Source organism: Lepisosteus oculatus, unplaced genomic scaffold, assembly GCF_040954835.1.
Source record: "Lepisosteus oculatus isolate fLepOcu1 unplaced genomic scaffold, fLepOcu1.hap2 HAP2_SCAFFOLD_213, whole genome shotgun sequence".
NCBI lineage: Eukaryota > Metazoa > Chordata > Actinopteri > Semionotiformes > Lepisosteidae > Lepisosteus > Lepisosteus oculatus.
Window position 1 is genome coordinate 35,474 of NW_027167753.1, and position 19,527 is coordinate 55,000.

The 19,527-nt window shown below is 44.5% G+C and overlaps 7 non-coding genes across 7 annotated transcripts; 3 read left to right on the forward strand and 4 right to left on the reverse strand.

Annotated features, from left to right (window-relative positions):
* Window positions 1–1,850: 1,850 nt before the first annotated feature.
* LOC138227028 (U4 spliceosomal RNA) lies at window positions 1,851–1,992 on the reverse strand. The gene has a single exon (XR_011184816.1). It is a non-coding gene; the product is annotated as a U4 spliceosomal RNA (small nuclear RNA).
* A 1,292-nt stretch (window positions 1,993–3,284) lies between these two features.
* On the forward strand, window positions 3,285–3,403 carry LOC138227024 (5S ribosomal RNA). The gene has a single exon (XR_011184812.1). It is a non-coding gene; the product is annotated as a 5S ribosomal RNA (ribosomal RNA).
* Window positions 3,404–4,038: 635 nt separating this feature from the next.
* LOC138227027 (U1 spliceosomal RNA) lies at window positions 4,039–4,202 on the reverse strand. Its single transcript, XR_011184815.1, has one exon. It is a non-coding gene; the product is annotated as a U1 spliceosomal RNA (small nuclear RNA).
* Window positions 4,203–5,613: 1,411 nt separating this feature from the next.
* LOC138227012 (5S ribosomal RNA) lies at window positions 5,614–5,732 on the reverse strand. Its single transcript, XR_011184801.1, has one exon. It is a non-coding gene; the product is annotated as a 5S ribosomal RNA (ribosomal RNA).
* A 1,304-nt stretch (window positions 5,733–7,036) lies between these two features.
* On the forward strand, window positions 7,037–7,178 carry LOC138227014 (U4 spliceosomal RNA). The gene has a single exon (XR_011184803.1). It is a non-coding gene; the product is annotated as a U4 spliceosomal RNA (small nuclear RNA).
* A 7,108-nt stretch (window positions 7,179–14,286) lies between these two features.
* Window positions 14,287–14,368, reverse strand: trnas-gga (transfer RNA serine (anticodon GGA)). Its single transcript has one exon. It is a non-coding gene; the product is annotated as a tRNA-Ser (tRNA).
* A 4,228-nt stretch (window positions 14,369–18,596) lies between these two features.
* On the forward strand, window positions 18,597–18,738 carry LOC138227015 (U4 spliceosomal RNA). Its single transcript, XR_011184804.1, has one exon. It is a non-coding gene; the product is annotated as a U4 spliceosomal RNA (small nuclear RNA).
* Window positions 18,739–19,527: the final 789 nt, after the last annotated feature.

Here is a 19,527-nt window from a genome sequence, read left to right on the forward strand (position 1 = left end):
CTTGGTAAGGTACTGTTTGAATCCAATCAGGAGAGGAGCATCCAGGGAGTGCTTTCTATAGAGTACAGCTTGGGCCACTCTCTTCCGGCCTGCTGATACTTTTTAACTACTCAGGGCCTGTAAGGATATAAAACACCGGTTTAAACATTTTATACCTATAAGACAAATTAGAATTTTAGTAAAAAATAGATACATCTGAAAAATAAAAAGTCTTACTGCTGATAGAGTTCTTCAGAGCTCACATCTTCCCTTTCCTTATCCGCTTCTGTTTCAGTTTCTAGAGCAGCCTCTGGCATCTCTTCCTCCTGGACAGCGGCCTCTTGCTCAGGGCCGCTGGAATGCAGGTATATTCTTTTCAACATGCTTTTACATAATATGTTGTAACAATGATTTCAAAAAGAAACTACAGAAGCCTTACAGATTAAAAATATCTCACCTTGCCAATGTGTCTTCAGGCTCCCCATGTACAAAAAGGCCCAAGGACTCTAGCAGTCTTACAACCACTATCCTGTTTGCCTCACCAGACACGATCTCTATTCTGTGGTAATCCACGATGACCCCGTTTTTCAGGTGATTCATCATGTCCTCCCTCGCCTGTTGAGAGGCCATCCTGATCTCTTCTGCCGTGGCGTGCTTCATACACGACCTCTTCAAGTGAGCGGGTTTCCTTTGAAAATAAATAATACCATCTGTGTATAGAAACAAGCTAAGACTGATTTCTTAAATTATCCTTAATTTTCTCTCTCATAGTTTGAGCATAATGATTTTATTGCATTTATAAAAGAATTGCTCATTGCTCCTAAATAAATAATGGTTTCATAAAAAAGTGAACACTTACTTGGTCTCAGTCACAGACTTTCCAATAGAAGCCATTGTGGAGTTCAGCAACTGCAGGTCCTAGAAGTGGGGAAGGAATTTTAAAAGAGAAATTGAATTACAATACAGAAGGAATGGCTGAGGGATCACTGAAATATATATATACAAATTCCAAAGACTGAGTCCATATAGAAACAACTACCTTTCATTTTCAGTATAAGAAAAAAAAACATTATCTTCCAAAGCATCATAAAATTGTCCCTTCTTCCAGACTCTACTTCTCTCTTGTAGTAGTATAGCAGACCTTTCCAGGTGAGCAGATCACAGAGTCCGAAATGAGCTTCCTCCATCAAGCAAAGTACCTGAACATGACTCTGTCTTCATAAAAGCGCCCCTGTAATAAAGAAATTAAATCCGAAATCAAGAGGGCAGTTGCCTACTGAAATACAAGAAGTCATCAATTTTAACCTAGCAACACATTAAAGGCTGCATCTATACAAGTACGATTCTAGAAATGCTCACCAGATGACGTTTTAAGAAGGAACTGCGCCTCAGGTTCCGCCGAGATCTTAACTCGGATGGCAGGATTCAGAGTCCGGAGTGCGGACTGATGGCGCACGGAGGGTCCATATACTGTGGATCCCTCAGTGATCTTCCGCGTATTCAAACCGCCAGCGTGTGACTCCCCTGTCCCCGTGACCTCATTGCTCTGCTCTCTTTTGAATGGGGACAAACGATTTATTATGGGGCGCAGTAAGTACAGACGTTTAAAAAGCTCCACTCATGCCGACGATGCAGCATGAAGAAGCGCAACCTAACGTTTGACAGACAAAAGCCGGGCGCCGCTACGAGCAATATGAAATCAAACTGACAGCACACGGCGTTTCGCGCTGACTCAAAAGTGATCTCGACAGACGCTGTTCTCTGCATAACGCTGAAAGAGCTAAAGAGCGTTTCTGTTGAGACGTAACAAGCTTGTTTCTTTCTACCATGATGTTACCATGACAAAATCTGTCTTTAAACACCTTGCTCAGTCTCTGACGAGACTGTCAAAAATTGCTTTCGCCGATTGTATTGCAAACCGGCGGAAGCGGGGTATTGGGAAAAGTTTTCAACTAGCAATAATCGCGCCTCGGCTAAACCTCACAGGCTACGATACTGCCACTGCGCAAAGCTGACGGTTGCCAGGCAACCGCGGGGATCCTATGGAAATCGTTATCGATCGTCTCATGGCATGTCGTTGCTATAACGCTTCATATTTGTCGTCTTCTTCTTCTTCTAGCTTGAGGTTTTGAAGAATTTCATGACAGACAAGGGCTCCGTTGGGAACAAAGGGCGTTGTGAGAAAACCGTTGCTTATTTTCAGCAGCAGAAATACAACCCTTTAAATACAAGATGACAGAACAATGACGAAGGGCATGCCGGGAGGAACTCATGCACTACAGAGGAAAGGGGGCGGGCACGTACAGTTCACATTCAAGCCACAAGTACTCTTCTTGGATGTTGCACAAACAAATCCTAACGTCTTGAAACCATTGCAGCATGTTTGTGTCCCACTTCCCGTGGCTGCGGGACGACTGACACGAACGGACAAACACAATCTGTGGCGTTTAGCGTGACATAGTCTTGCAGGCATCGTGCTGTCTCACTGCAATATTATACCACTGGAGGAAACAGTCCATCTGGCCATGAAACTCATTTGAACGTCTAGCTACAGCAACTAACAATATCATGATTTATTCAGGATGTGTGGAATCAGCACGTCCCGGAGACAGCTTCCGAAATCGTGAGCATTCTCTGGTGGTAGGGGCGTTCAAGATGGCGCTCAGGTGGGAGGTAAAGTTTAGTGGTTGGGGAGTTTTTTTGAGTTTTTCATGACCTGAATGTTAATTTTTGTTTTTTTTGACTACAGAAAAATAAGGACTTAACACTAGTTGTTTAAACTTCAGTTATAATTGAAAGAAAAAAAAACGATTTTTTTTTAGGTTTAAAAAGTCCGATATGAGTAACACTGGGAAAAGAAAAGAGAGTGCTGGGTCTTCGAAGGAGAACTCTAAGATACCTCAATCGTATATGTATAGCACTACAAAAAAATCGATGGCAACTAAAGGGAAAAGTGAAGCAGCTGCAGGGGCAGCAAGAGGGCGGAGGCGCCGCGCGCCCGGCCGACGTGTTGGACCGGTGCGCTTTACGTCCTGAAATAAACACGCGACAGCCCAGAAATGTTTCCAGAGTGCTGTGCACTGAAGACTTGCCTGGTGCTCCTCCGTGCAGATTGTTTGTCCTCCTCCAGTGCGGGACGAGCCAACACAAGGGAGCGCATTCGCCAACATCCAGGCACGCAATGCGATTTGGAAAGCAGCTCCTTTCCAAAGAGTTGCACACGAACGATCCTTCAGTCCCGCTCGGGGGGCACGGAACCCCCGCCACACACAGCTTCAAGTAGCGAGTCAGGCGGTGGGACTTTCGCTTACGGCCACACCACCCTGAACACGCCTGATCTCGTCTGATCTCGGAAGCTAAGCAGCGTCGGGCCTGGTTAGTACTTGGATGGAAGACTGCCTGGGAATACCAGGTGCTGTAAGCTTTTGCTCTCCCGGCCAGCAGGGGTCGCCGTTGGTGCCGTAGGCTTTGGGAGGAAAACCTGCAGAATGGAAAGGTGATCTATAGCCTCATCTCTAGAGATGTTTTGTTGCTGTGGCATGTGTGTGACCCATATTCGAAAAAAAAAACCCGTCTGTAAAACGAATATCGAAGCTGCCTCTAAATCTGCAAATGAAGATGAGTCGATAAACCACTCGTTTTTCGTATAACTAGACATATATTCATTTGTTACCGATTTCATTCATTGAGCACGAATACAATAGAGGTACAGCCATTCACTGTTTGACATGTCTGCACTGGTACAGAACCGAGCAATCAGAAAACGGGTGAAACTGTCTTTAGACTCAGCATACAGTACCGAGGCCCCCCATGACCAAATAAAGGCTAACCTCGATAATCAGCCTAAAGAACGCAGACTACAGCAAAACGACTGACTATGAAAAGGGAATGAACGTCCGAAGGAGTAGTGGAACTAGCTTGAGATGCTTCTCCGGACCCCTAACTAAAAGCCAGCGAGAACCAGCAGCGGCGTCCACTCCTGTCGAACCGGGATCCTTCCGCAGCCACGCAGCTCGTGGTGTCCTAACCCTCCCGTATCTGATTTTGGACCAAGCACATCAGGGGAGAGCGCGAACGCAGTCCCCCACTACCAGAAATTATGCAGTCGAGATTCCCACATTTGGGGAATTCGCAGGGGTCAGCACAGCCGGAGTGCAATGGCCGAGCCTCGCCCTGGGTGAACCTCCTTCTTGATCAAGGTATCTCCCCTGCCAGGTAAGTATGAGTTAAACAGGCCCCTGCAAGCGGCCCGCACCCACAGCACAAATCGCGCAGCCTAGGCCACCTCCTCGCCCTGCACGCCACCGCCTCCTGCTGGGCCCACTCTTTCACACACTCACACGCCACACTAACACTCAAAAGTGTGGGCAAAACGAGAAAACGAGCGCGCCGTTTCCTACACATCTGCAGTCGCCGTTGCGCATTCGCAGCATGTCCCGGGATGCAATTCGGCCTCATTGCGACGTGCGCCTGCCACACACCGAACAAACCTTTTCAGCAATTTCCAAAAAACGGGCCTGCTTGCCTGCCCACAAGGCTCCGTCTCTTACCTGCTCTCCAGAGCCTGCTGCCTTCTGTGCTTTTCTCTCGGCACCGCTGCAGTGCACACAACTCCTGCAGCGGGAGGGGGGGAGAAAGTTCCCGCGCTCTGCCGCAGGGAAGGCTCGCTCCGTGCGCACACGTCCTTTCGATGCCAGTCCAACAAGTGCTCCGCATTAGCTGCGTCGGGGCTCCGGCGTGTCGCACCTCACCTCACCTCGCACTACCCCCTCCTTGAATGTCTGCCGCTGGGCATGCCCCGCTCTCCTCCGCCTTATCTTATCGCGTGTGAGCACCGACAATGGCCACAATGCCGGGGAATGGCACCTGTAAAGTGTTAATTGGGGCACAGGAACAGCCCGTCTCGTCTCGGGGGGGCCGGCTTCAGAGACAATACAGCAAACACAGCGGGGCGGGGGAAGAAGACGACACCACACATGCGGGTACATTCAGCTCCGGCGGGAACGAGACATTTGTCGGTCTTTTCAAGTGCCGAGAGCCGAGCAATCCTTCACTTGTATCGTTTCTCCCCGGTGACTAGATCTGGCCCTGCGACTCTCGACTGGGCTCACCCCCGGGGCAGCCCAGCAGGTGTGAGCCTGGCCGGCACCCGGATGGGAGATTCCACCCCGGAAAAGCTCCGGTTGCTGCTGCTCCTGCAAGAGGTGTGACTGGGACCAGTAGGGAGCGCTCACCCTGCGGGCTGTGTGGCTCTCTTACGCCCCAGCCTCCTGATGGCGACACTCTGCTGCACAAACAGGCGCCGTCCTTCGGGGGAGGCGTCAAACCGAGGTCCCGACCCTCCTTGGCCATTAGGAAACCCCAGGGCTCAATGAATGAAATCGGTAACAAATGAATATATGTCTAGTTATACGAAAAACAAGTGGTTTATCGACTCATCTTCATTTGCAGATTTAGAGGCAGCTTCGATATTCGTTTTACAGACGGGTTTTTTTTTTTTGAATATGGGTCACACACATGCCACAGCAACAAAACATCTCTAGAGATGAGGCTATAGATCACCTTTCCATCCTGCAGGTTTTCCTCCCAAAGCCTACGGCACCAACGGCGACCCCTGCTGGCCGGGAGAGCAAAAGCTTACAGCACCTGGTATTCCCAGGCGGTCTCCCATCCACGTACTAACCAGGCCCAACCCTGCTTAGCTTCCGAGATCAGACAAGATCGGGCGTGTCCAGGGTGGTGTGGCCGTAAGCGAAAGCCCTGGCGCATGACTCGCTACTTGAAGCTGTGTGTGGCGGGGGTTCCGTGCCCCCCGAGCGGGACTGAAGGATCGTTCGTGTGCAACTCTTTGGAAAGGAGCTGCTTTCCAAATCGCATTGCTTGCCTGGATGTTGGCGAATGCGCTCCCTTGTGTTGGCTCGTCCCGCACTGGAGGAGGACAAACAATCTGCACGGAGGAGCACCAGGCAAGTCTTCAGTGCACAGCACTCTGGAAACATTTCGGGGCTGTCGCGTGTTTATTTCAGCACGTAAAGCGCACCGGTCCAACACGTCGGCCGGGCGCGCGGCGCCTCCGCCCTCTTGCTGCCCCTGCAGCTGCTTCACTTTTCCCTTTAGTTGCCATCGATTTTTTTGTAGTGCTATACATATACGATTGAGGTATCTTAGAGTTCTCCTTCGAAGACCCAGCACTCTCTTTTCTTTTCCCAGTGTTACTCATATCGGACTTTTTAAACATAAAAGGGTTAACCCTAAAAAAATCGTTTTTTTTTTCTTTCAATTATAACTGAAGTTTAAACAACTAGTGTTAAGTCCTTATTTTTCTGTAGTCAAAAAAAGCAAAAATTAACATTCAGGTCATGAAAAACTCAAAAAAACTCCCCAACAACTAAACTTTACCTCCCACCTGAGCGCCATCTTGAACGCCCCTACCACCAGAGAATGCTCACGATTTCGGAAGCTGTCTCCGGGACGTGCTGATTCCACACATCCTGAATAAATCATGATATTGTTAGTTGCTGTAGCTAGACGTTCAAATGAGTTTCATGGCCAGATGGACTGTTTCCTCCAGCGGTATAGTATTGCAGTGAGACAGCACGATGCCTGCAAGACTATGTCACGCTAAACGCCACAGATTGTTTGTCCGTTCTTGTCAGTCGTCCCGCAGCCACGGGAAGTGGGACACAAACATGCTGCAATGCTTTCAAGACGTTAGGATTTGTTTGTGCAACATCCAAGAAGAGTACTTGTGGCTTGAATGTGAACTGTACGTGCCCGCCCCCTTTCCTCTATAGTGCATGAGTTCCTCCCGGCATGACCTTCGTCATTGTTCTGTCATCTTTTATTTAAAGGGTTGTATTTCTGCTGCTGAAAATAAGCAACGGTTTTCTCACAACGCCCTTTGTTCCCAACGGAGCCCTTGTCTGTCATGAAATTCTTCAAAACCTCAAGCTAGAAGAAGAAGAAGACGACAAATATGAAGCGTTATAGCAACGACATGCCATGAGACGATCGATAACGATTTCCATAGAATCCCCGCGGTTGCTTGGCAACCGTCAGCTTTGCGCAGTGGCAGTATCGTAGCCTGTGAGGTTTAGCCGAGGCGCGATTATTGCTAGTTGAAAACTTTTCCCAATACCCTGCTTCCGCCGGTTTGCAATACAATCGGCGAAAGCAATTTTTGACAGTCTCGTCAGAGACTGAGCAAGGTGTTTAAAGACAGATTTGGTCATGGTGATATCATGGTAGAAAGAAACGAGCTTGTTACGTGTCAACAGAAACGCTCTTTAGCTCTTTCAGCTTTATGCAGAGAACAGCGTCTGTCGAGATTACTTTTGTGTCAGCGCGAAACGCCGTGTGCTGTCAGTATGATTTCATATTGCTCGTAGCGGCGCCTGGCTTTTGTCTGTCAAACGTTAGGTTGCGCTTCTTCATGCTGCATCGTCGGCATGAGTGGAGCATTTTAAACGTCTGTACTTACTGCGCCCCATAAGAAATCGTTTGTCCCTGTTCAAAAGAGATTGTGCGATGTCCTGTAGCGTTCGCAAAGCAAACCTTTGACAGTTTGAAAAGAGGAATTTATTCTGCTTCCTGTGCGTGCAGTAGTTACAAAGTTGAACGTCTTTACACGATCTGCTGCAGTTTTCAGTGGGTGGGCTTTGTCAAATGGCTTGGAAAAACGCACTGTGTTTCGGCTCGGGAAACATCATGAGCAGTGTCCTGCATTTTTTCTGTGTATAGCTGTCTTTTAACGCGTACAGAATTCATTCGAAATCATTGATTTCTCCAATTAACAAGGGTCCCTTTTTGAACCTGCCAGAAGCATTCTTTCAATGTAACAGATTTACTCCGGGGAAGGGCAGCATGACATTGAGAGTAGCTCAAGCTTTCAGCACCTTTATCTGACTGCATGTATGCAGACACTGCTCAGAATCCCCTGTAAGATTCTCCTTCAATTCCGTTTTGCAGTGCTTTAGCTCTTTCAAAAGGCTTCGCTTTGCTAGTCACAATCCAAGGCTCATGGCAGCATTTGAAAACATTCGCAACTGCATTGGCCGGGAATCGAACCTGGGTCAACTGCTTTGAAGGCAGCTATGCGCAACACTGGCTCGCTCCAGAGTAAATTTCACGTCGAGGGCATATTTTTTTCCATTTTACCGTGAGTCGGGCTCAGCTGCACAGAGGAGAGAGCAGAGCAATGAGGTCACGGGGAAGAAGGGACAATTTTATGATGCTTTGGAAGATAATGTTTTTTTTTTCTTATACTGAAAATGAAAGGTAGTTGTTTCTATATGGACTCAGTCTTTGGAATTTGTATATATATATTTCAGTGATCCCTCAGCCATTCCTTCTGTATTGTAATTCAATTTCTCTTTTAAAATTCCTTCCCCACTTCTAGGACCTGCAGTTGCTGAACTCCACAATGGCTTCTATTGGAAAGTCTGTGACTGAGACCAAGTAAGTGCTCACTTTTTTATGAAACCATTATTTATTTTGGAGCAATGAGCAATTCTTATATAAATGCAATAAAATCATTATGCTCAAACTATGAGAGAGAAAATTAAGGATAATTTAAGAAATCAGTCTTAGCTTGTTTCTATACACAGATGGTATTATTTATTTTCAAAGGAAACCCGCGAGGATTCCCCTGGTGTGCAAGATGTGCCTGAATACTCTTGATCAGCTTCCTGCTCACTTGAAGAGGGCGTGTATGAAGCACGCCACGGCAGAAGAGATCAGGATGGCCTCTCAACAGGCGAGGGAGGACATGATGAATCACCTGAAGAATGGGGTCATCGTGGATTACCACAGAATAGAGATCGTGTCTGGTGAGGCAAACAGGATAGTGGTTGTAAGACTGCTAGAGTCCTTGGGCCTTTTTGTACATGGGAAGCCTGAAGACACATTGGCAAGGTGAGATATTTTTAATCTGTAAGGCTTCTGTAGTTTCTTTTTGAAATCATTGTTACAACATATTATGTAAAAGCATGTTGAAAAGAATATACCTGCATTCCAGCGGCCCTGAGCAAGAGGCCGCTGTCCAGGAGGAAGAGATGCCAGAGGCTGCTCTAGAAACTGAAACAGAAGCGGATAAGGAAGGGGAAGATGTGAGCTCTGAAGAACTCTATCAGCAGTAAGACTTTTTATTTTTCAGATGTATCTATTTTTTACTAAAATTCTAATTTGTCTTATAGGTATAAAATGTTTAAACCGGTGTTTTATATCCTTACAGGCCCTGAGTAGTTAAAAAGTATCAGCAGGCCGGAAGAGAGTGGCCCAAGCTGGACTCTATAGAAAGCACTCCCTGGATGCTCCTCTCCTGATTGGATTCAAACAGTACCTTACCAAGGATCTGGGAGTGGCAAATTATTCTCAGGAGGTATTTATTTTTTAAAGGCATTTAAAATTAAGCAATGGTATCTTCATTGTAAATGTTTTTATTTCTTAGCTTAAAATTCACCCATGTGAAATGATGTCAGCCATAAACATCATGACTCTATATTTCCTACCTGAATCTATTCTACTTAAATTATTACATTATACACAATTTGAGTTCATTTTAAAAAGTAAAAGGTAATGAAAGGAATGCATTTTTAAAAGAAAGATAATACCGATATGCATGTGATAATCTTCCTTATATCATGTAGTGCGTCATTTGGACACTTTGTGGGCTTCAAATACAAAGAAAATCATGTTCTATGGTACAAGATAAATACAAAACTTAAGCTTTTATTTTAATTAGATTTGTTTATAAAGCATAAGCAATCATTTATTACATCGCTTCTTGAATTAAATCTTTTGACAAGAGGTAAGACTTCTATTTTACATTTAAACCCATGTTTAGCTGCGTTTTTTAGATTTAACTGAACCAATTTCTGTGTGTGATAATGTCCTTGAATTCTGACAACATCACACTAAATTACATGATATAAAACAGCTAATGTTTCTAGAGATAAAGTTTCTGGGATGCTTCTAATTACTTTTTATTACCAGGGACAGTTTAATTCACCTTGTACAGTACTGAAAGACCAAGATGCTTTTTTTTAAGTTATTTAACATTTTATAGAACTTTTTCTACTATGGCAACATGATGAGCTTGGTGAAACTTGGAAAAATACTGCTTGGCCACTTATCTTAAGATAAAGATAGGATAAAGGTTTATCTTTTGCACCTACCTGACCCCCAGGGAAGGCCAATGCTTTCTAAGTTGATGGTTCCCTACAGTAGACTGTACCTTATCTTCAAAGGTAATGTATATTGACCCAAATCAGTTTTGGAATCCAATCTACAGCCGAGATGGAGCACATCCTTTTTTCAGGATTTTAGCATCATACGTTTGGTATATTTAGTCCCTAATGCTGAAAGAAATGATCATAGAACATGACACCTAACCTTACCTGTGGTGTCTTTAATCCCTATTGCTCAATGCATGGTGTACGTACTGCATACATGTGTCTGACAATGAGGAATGGGCCCCTGAGACAGTCATTTGCCTGTTTCACAAATGATCGTATTTTACTAGAGATTCTGTTTGGGATTCAGATGTGCATTCGGACAGCAATCCCTTTCAAGAAATGATACGCTCTGGATGAGGTCAAAGGTGCTGGAACACTGTATTTAGGATGTGTTTGCAGTGATTGTGTGTCTCCTGCTTCAACGCAGTGATATATAGATGTGCTCCTGTAATTTATTGGTACATGCCCAGGGCAGTAAGCAGTCTGAGGATTTATTTCCAGACGGCATAGAGCAGTGAAGTAGTGTAGTAGAGCAACACACTGGATCATTTTATTATTAGAATCTATTCTACTTAAATTATTACATTATACACAACTTGAGTTCATTTTAAAAAGTAAAAGATAATGAAAGGAATGCATTTTCATAAGAAAGATAATACCGATATGCATGTGATAATCTTCTTTATATCATGTAGTGCGTCATTTGGACACTTTGTGGGCTTGAAATACAAAGAAAATCATGTTCTATGGTACAAGATAAATACAAAACTTTAGCTTTTATTTTAATTAGATTTGTTTATAAAGCATAACCAATCATTTATTACATTAATATATGTGAAAATAACATTTTAGCATCATATTATTACATACAGGTCTCTAGCTTCAACACAGTGATATATATATGCTCAGTGATTTATTGGTACATGCCCAGGTCAATAATCAGAATGAGGATTTATTTCCAGACGGGCTACAGGTAGTGTTGTGAAATACTTCAACACACTGGATCGCAGATTTAGACCCCCTGCACTCTTACTCCTTAAAAACCAAAGAAATGAAGATATGTAGCAATCACATTGTAACAGGGGTGACAGTGACTTAATGCTTATACTAGTGGACTTCTGGTACCTTTAGGGTAAGGTGTTCCCTGAAGGGCTCTCAAACCCCGCATTTCAGATGCCTAGCTGTATCGCTGATGTGTTGCACCTCAGAATCACTTTTAAACCTTACCTCTGGTATCTTTAATCCCTATTGCTCAACGCATGGTGAAAGTATTGCATAAATGTGTCTGAAAATGAGCAATGGGCACCTGAGAGACTCATTTGCCTGTTTCACAAATGATCATATTTGACTAGAGATTCTGTTTGGGATTCAGTTGTGCATTCTGACAGCAATCCCTTTCAAAAAACGATACATTCTGGATGAGGTCAAAGGTGCAGGAACACTGTATTTAGGATGTGTTTGCACTTATGAGGATTTATTTCCAGATGTGCTAGGGGTAGTGTTGTGAAATACTTCAACACACTGGATCGCAGGTTTAAACCCCCTGCACTCTTACTCCTTAAAAACCAACAAATGCAGATATGTAGCAATCATATTGTAGCAGACACTCATTTGCCTGTTTCACAAATGATCATATTCTACTAGAGATTCTGTTTGGGATACGGATGTGCATTCTGACAGCAATCTCTTTCAAAAAATGCTTTTACCTTTTCGCGGCTTTGCCCTTCTTGCCTCTTTGGACAATATCTCCATCTTGTGGTCGTTGTTGGTAATGTCTAGACAATATCTCCATCTTGTGGTCGTTCTTGGTAATGTCTTCTTATGCCCTTTTTTATTTCAATTCTCTATTAGTTGATTCTAGAATCTCTACAATAGAGTTGAAAACATCAGTTTTAAAGCAGACAATATGACATTATTTATAGTCCAATTAGAAATGTATTACCCTGATAGATATCCCAACACCCGGAATGTATTGATACCATATCCCCAGTAATGCTCCTCAGGCCTAACAAGCACACTGTTGGTCTTAGGAAGCATCAGACACAGAAACGGTAACAACATCCTTCTTTCTGTTCACTCAGTCTCTGGTGCCGTGGGTCAGTGAAAGTGCGATGCGCGGATCCAGCGATCTCATCCTGTCACTCAGATGGCACAATCAGTAATTGGTGGCAGTTGATATGGTCCCTCCCAGCAGGATTGCAACATCTGGCAGGGTATCTCTTCTTCACCTACACCCACTCGCCAGGTATCCGGTCGTGTCTCCCCTCTGCTGGAGGTCCCCAAGCGTCCGGCACCTGTTCACAAGCCCTGTGCACCGCTTCAGTTAACAAACCTACAACACTTTAATAGAGAGTTATCTACCCACGGTGTCCCTTCAGTTGATATTTCCTTAGTTGGTCTTTCAGACTGTGGGTGATTGGGGCAATGTGACTTCCAACTTACCCCTAGTGAGGCAATTACAGCCTGGCACACCTTCCCAGTGTAGTCTGCCCCTAGATCAGTATCCAAGGGGCAGGGCAGTCCATACCCTGGGATCATCTTTGTCATACACTTGGGTATGTGCCAGCCCACATCACATCATCATACAACCCCACATTCTTTACACATTTGTTCTAACCACTATTAAACATCTATTAAAGGCCTCAACTTGAATTCTCCCCTTTCCCCAATAGAGGTTTCACAGGGGTCTCAGACTCCCGCTCTCCCAGTGCCGCTCGTCTGGCATCTGCATCTGCATGGTTGTTACCTTGAGTTACTGGAATTCTTTATTTATTGTGTTATTTACACCTTACTCAAGCTGCTTCTGTCGGCAGCTGTAAAACTACAAATCAGTTCAGAGACAAGCCTAGTATTCTTAACTGGAGTCCCTGCCGTTGTGAGAGAATCCTATTTCTCCATAGCCATCCAGAATTGTGGCCTACATGCAACAAATACATACATTATATACATATACAGTAACCCTTTGTCCACACTTACATACAAAGGAATGGTTGATCCATCTGAGGAAACCCCAGTCTCAGCACCTGTAAGAGAGCTTGTTTCAAATTATTATAGGCGGCTTTTGTTGCGGGAACCAAGGCAATCTTGTCCTTGTACTGCACTCCCCCCTTAAGCAGATCTGTTAAGAGTTGTGCTCACCCTGTAAAAACATTGCACCCAAGCCCTGTTAAAATTTCACAATGCTAGACACAAAAGGGCCTTATCATAACTGCTTCTATTAGACACTCTAAAGCTGAAGCAACTCAGACTTGTGGGTTTCCTCGTCAGGGGAAGCACTCAGAATACTATCAACATACTGAGTGATCACAGTCAGTTGAAGCCACGTGATACCCTGTTCTGGATAGTCATTCTTTGTAATGCATAATATTCCAACCCAATAGATCTGGGATAAAACCACCCATTAAAATCTGGTACTCGGCAAGTAAAACTTGCTGCCCCAATACTCCTGTGGCCTCCTGCCGTCTCCCCATATACATTACTCTATAGCACACTGTTGAACAGAGGAGTGAAACAAGCATGACAGTAGTGCTCCAGTATCCCATAACAGAGAAACCAACACTCCATTAACAGTACATTTTTATCCACTGGACTGGGACAGACTTAGGGAGGGTACAAGGGATTTACAGGATCTAATCGTTAGGTAAACAGATCTTCTCACAAGACGTTATTCTCCCCAGTCTCGATTCTAAACCTACAGCGTTTCAGCATGTCTGAGACATTCGAATAAACCCAAATTGTTTCCTCTATTGCAACTAATTGTATAAAAATACAAACACTGTTTATCTAACTACTTTTACGTCCACCTGTACTGTACTTATACTTTCAGACGCTCTTATATTTTCCAATCTCCTTAAGTTGATTTTCGTCAAGTCTCTTTAGTTACGTCTCTAGCCAGTCCCGCTGGCTAAACACACTTACACCGTCATTTAGCTGCAAAAAGGCATTCGCGGATGCTGAAGAATTTATTTCCAAGGCAGCGGGTACAAGCGATTTGGCGTTTTAAAACCACCAGGAACAGCAAAGAGGCACGCTTCTTTCCTTGCGCCGGAACACAAGGACTGGAGGCGGACAACCTAGTCGGCAGGATTCGAACTTGCGCGGGGAGACCCCAATGGATTTCCAATCCATCGCTTTAATCACTCGGCCACGACTACAGCAAGCCCCACCGCCGCTGCGTTCTTGCTACAATCTTACTTGGATCGCGAGGCGCCGGCGGAAGCCTATTTCAAAGTCATTCTCCGTTTAAAAAAAACATTTCCAAAATACAAGCCTTGCAGACAGACACGCCTCAGAGGACTTAAGGGTGGCTTCATGTCGGAATGATAAAGTCTCCCCGTCCGGACATGAAAATGCCACTTTGTTACACACAAAAACAGAATCAACAACAGAGAAATACCCACAAGCATTTAAAAAGCCGCACCACGTCGCACTTGAAATAGCTCTTACATTAGTGGTAGACGCAGGAATCGCCTTTTTATTTACGCTCTTACCAACGCGATGGAAAGCAAAACAAAGCAAAGCAGAGCAAAACAAAACGAACAAACGAAAACCCTCACGTCCCACACTTGCATATAAGGCCGTTACGTGCCCAAGCGGTATTGTATGTCATCCTAGCACTGCAGCCCGGGGCGTACGGTATATGGGAACGAGCGCACGCCACGAATCGTCTCGAATCACTCCCTACAGCTGTAAGGCACCTTGAAGTGTGCACCCCCAACATTCTTCCTTGCGCATCTGTGAAATCTAAATTAAATCTCACGTTGGGGGCATATTTTTTTCCACTTTATCATGAGTCGGGCTCGGCTGCACAGAGGTGAGAGCAGAGCAATGAGGTCACGGGGACAGGGGAGTTACACGCTGGCGGTTTGAATACGCGGAAGATCACTGAGGGATCCACAGTATATGGACCCTCCGTGCTCCATCAGTCCACACTCCGGACTCTGAATCCTGCCATCCGAGTTAAGATCTCGGCGAAACCTGAGGCGCAGTTCCTTCTTAAAACGTAATCTGGTGAGCATTTCTAGAATCATACTTGTATAGATGCAGCCTTTAATGTGTTGCTAGGTTAAAATTGATGACTTCTTGAACTTCAGTAGGCAACTGCCCTCTTGAGTTTGGATTTAATTTCTTTATTAGAGGGGCGCATTTATGAAGACAGAGTCATGTTCAGGTACTTTGCTTGATGGAGGAAGCTCATTTCGGACTCTGTGATCTGCTCACCTGGAAAGGTCTGCTGTACTACTACAAGAGAGAAGTAGAGTCTGGAAGAAGGGACAATTTTATGATGCTTTGGAAGATAATGTTTTTTTTTCTTTGAAATCGAAATGAATCAGAATATCAGTGCAAAAGACAAACTCTTGGTTTGGTTTAAAGAGATATGGTTTTAAAACAGACAACATGTAGAAAACAGGTGTTTCTCACTTTTGGAAAAGAATGGACCGCGGGTAATATTTTACTAGTTGCAGTGCTGAGCTCACTGGGTTACAGTCCTGCAGTGTCACACCAGGGCCAGTGGCGCAATGGATAACGCGTCTGACTACGGATTAGGAGATTGTAAATTCGACTCCTGGCTGGCTCGGGTCGTTTTTAAACGCATCAGGCTACTCCCTTAGTAGCCTGTGCTACTTACTGCATTGTAATCGTACCCAGTAAGAGATTTCCTTCATGTAAATGAACTGCACCTGACAGCTTTAGAAAAACACCTGGGCTCAGTACGGTGCTGAGAGCTCAGCGTTGCTGTTGTTCTAATTAGAACGCACTGCATCGGCTATGAACCCGAACTTTTCAATTATTCCGATCAGTAAGTCAACACGTAGTCCACATGAAGGTAGGAATATTCTCTTGTCTGTCTCTTGTTTGTATAGAACTGAATGTCCCTGACAATGTACTGTTAGTTTTAATTGAAGAACGGCATTTGTGTTCAAATATACCAGACAAGTTTACGTAACTGCTCATGCGACACTCAGTTGTAATTAGTCAAGAAATAAAGTCGAACAACAGCTGCGGGTTTGATTCTGAACGTATCAGATTGCAGCGCGTTTTACTTCCATTGACAAATGATAGAGATTCGAAGAGAGATCCTTCAGACCAGCAAGCAAACCCACGGCTATTTCGGTTTTCTATCTAGGCAACGTTGGTGTCTGCAATAGCATACATGAAAGCGTGATGCAATTTCTGTGGCTACTTGATTATAATGCTTTTTTTTATTTTTATTAAACATGTAGAATTTACAAATACAAATACAACAAGAGGATCAGAGTCATGTACAAGAGAAAAAAAACGCAGCAGAAAAAAAACATTTAACTACCAGAGGTAATTAAGTAATTATGTGATCAAATTGTATATTTTACACGTATCATATTTTCCTTGCTTTAATATTTCTCAATTATAAACTTTAGTTTCAACATGCATGCGTTTCCTGTAAAAAAATAAAACTCAGCACAGTTTTTTACAAAACAAAAAAAACGTTTTTCTTTTAACAACATTTCGAGTACCTCTGGCATTCATGAAAAAGACATACACAAAAGCAAATAACTAACTCTAAGACTATCTAAACTATTGAGTTTTTCAAAGAACCAGAACTATAACAGTCCTTAACACTTAACTACACCATTCCAAACTAACACTAAAGAAACACTAGTATATACTGGTATAACAAATAAAACCAAACATAATCATTAACTGAGCAGTCACTGGGAGCAAATCTCCTTCCCGTCCACAAAGGCCCTCGCTCCCACAAAGTAGGGTCTCCTCCCCTCTCTTCTGGCAGCTTCAACCTGGGGCCACAGCTGGTTCCTGGTGCTCCTGTCCGCGGCAGACAGTTCCTCTGCAAACCTCAGTTTGTTCCCATTCAAATACTCATTCCCCCTCGCCGCTCGCCACAGCATGTCCCTCGCCGTCCTCTTGGTGAACTGTATTATAATCGATCTGGGGCGCACTTGCCCAGACATGTTCGCTCTCCCGAGCCTGTGAACAAAGTCAATGGCCGATATTACGTCCTCCTGGTCCGGCAGGGTCCTTTTACAGATACCCTTCACTGTTGCAACAAGGTCCTTATCACGTTCCTCTTTAACTCCAAATAATTTTAAATTCCATCGTCGACAGTATCTATCTACATCGTTCACTTTCAATTCAAGTTCTTTAATATGCTTTTCTTGTTCGGTATTTACTTGTTTAAGAACTTTTACTTCACTCTTTAAGTCTTCAACCTCTTTAAACACACAGTCCATGGACTTTTTAAGACTTTCGATTGCGACTGTATTAAATCGAATCATTTCCTTCAGCTCACCCATCATGTTAAAGATGTTGGTTTGGAGCTCCTCCAGCGTCAGGTCGCCCCTTCCTCTCTTGGCCGCCGGGGTTTTCACAGGTGTGCTGGGCAGGGACTCCGGCTCTACCGTACGAGCGCATCTCCAGCACTCTTTCCACGTCCCCTCCAGCTGCTTCACTTTTCCCTGTAGTTCCATCGATTTTCTTGTAGTGCTATACATATACGATTGAGGTATCTTAGATTTCTCCTTCGAGGACCCAGCACTCTTTTCTTTTCCCAGTGTTACTCATATCGAAATTCTTAAACCTAAAAAAAATCGTTTTTTTTTTCTTTCAATTATAACTGAAGTTTAAACAACTAGTGTTAAGTCCTTATTTTTCTGTAGTCAAAAAAAGCAAAAATTAACATTCAGGTCATGAAAAACTCAAAAAAACTCCTCAACCACTAAACTTTACCTCCCACCTGAGCGCCATCTTGAACGCCCCTACCACCAGAGAATGCTCACGATTTCGGAAGCTGTCTCCGGGACGTGCTGATTCCACACATCCTGAATAAATCATGATATAGTTAGTTGCTGTAGCTAGACGTTTAAATGAGTTTCATGGCCAGATGGACTGTTTCCTCCAGCGGTATAGTATTGCAGTGAGACAGCACGATGCCTGCAAGACTATGTCACGCTAAACGCCACAGATTGTGTTTGTCCGTTCGTGTCAGTCCTCCTGCAGCCACGGGAAGTGGGACACAAACATGCTGCAATGCTTTCAAGACGTTAGGATTTGTTTGTGCAACATCCGAGAAGAGTACTTGTGGCTTGAATTTGAACTGTACGTGCCCGCCCCCTTTCCTCTATAGTGCATGAGTTCCTCCCGGCATGCCCTTCCTCATTGTTCTGTCATCTTGTATTTAAAGGGTTGTATTTCTGCTGCTGAAAATAAGCAACGGTTTTCTCACAACGCCCTTTGTTCCCGACGGAGACCTTGTCTGCCATGAAATTCTTCAAAACCTCAAGCTAGATGAAGAAGAGGACAAATATGAAGCGTTACAGAAACGACATGCCATGAGACTATCGATAACGATTTCCATAGGATCCCCGCGGTTGCCTGGCAACTATCAGCTTTGCGCAGTGGCAGTATCGTAGCCTGTGAGGTTTAGCCGAGGCGCGATTATTGCTAGTTGAAAACTTTTCCCAATACCCCGCTTCCGCCGGTTTGCAATACAATCGGCGAAAGCAATTTTTGACAGTGTCGTCAGAGACTGAGCAAGGTGCTTAAAGACAGATTTGGTCATGGTGACATCATGGTAGAAAGAAACGAGCTTGTTACGTCTCAACAGAAACGCTCTTTAGCTCTTTCAGCGTTATGCAGAGAACAGCGTCTGTCGAGATCACTTTTGAGTCAGCGCGAAACGCCGTGTGCTGTCAGTTTGATTTCATATTGCTCGTAGCGGCGCCCGGCCTTTGTCTGTCAAATGTTAGGTTGCGCTTCTTCATGCTGCATCGTCGGCATGAGTGGAGCTCTTTAAACGTCTGTACTTACTGCGCCCCATAAGAAATCGTTCGTCCCTGTTCAAAAGAGATTGTGCGATGTCCTGCAGCGTTCGCAAAGCAAACCTTTGACAGTTTGAAAAGAGGAATTTATTCTGCTTCCTGTGCGTGCAGTAATTACAAAGTTGAACGTCTTTACACGATCTGCTGCAGTTTTCAGTGGGCGGGCTTTGTCAAATTGCTTGGAAAAACGCAGTTTCGGCTCGGGAAACATCATGAGCAGTGTCAGCACAGAGAGGCCCACTGTCGTGAGACCGGTTAGCTCAGTTGGTTAGAGTGTGGTGCTAATAACGCCAAGGTCGTGGGTTCGAGCCCCGTACGGGCCAGGTCCTTTTCTCCTCTCTTACCAAAGCTGTTAGGTTCCTTTCCGTGGTGAGATGGGTTGTCATGCAACGCTGCCACATAGTGCCGACAGACAAGAGTGTTGCGGGAGAAGAGAAAAGTGTTTGATGATTTAAGAGTGTCTTAGGTGGAGCCAAAATCAAGTGTCACAAATGCAA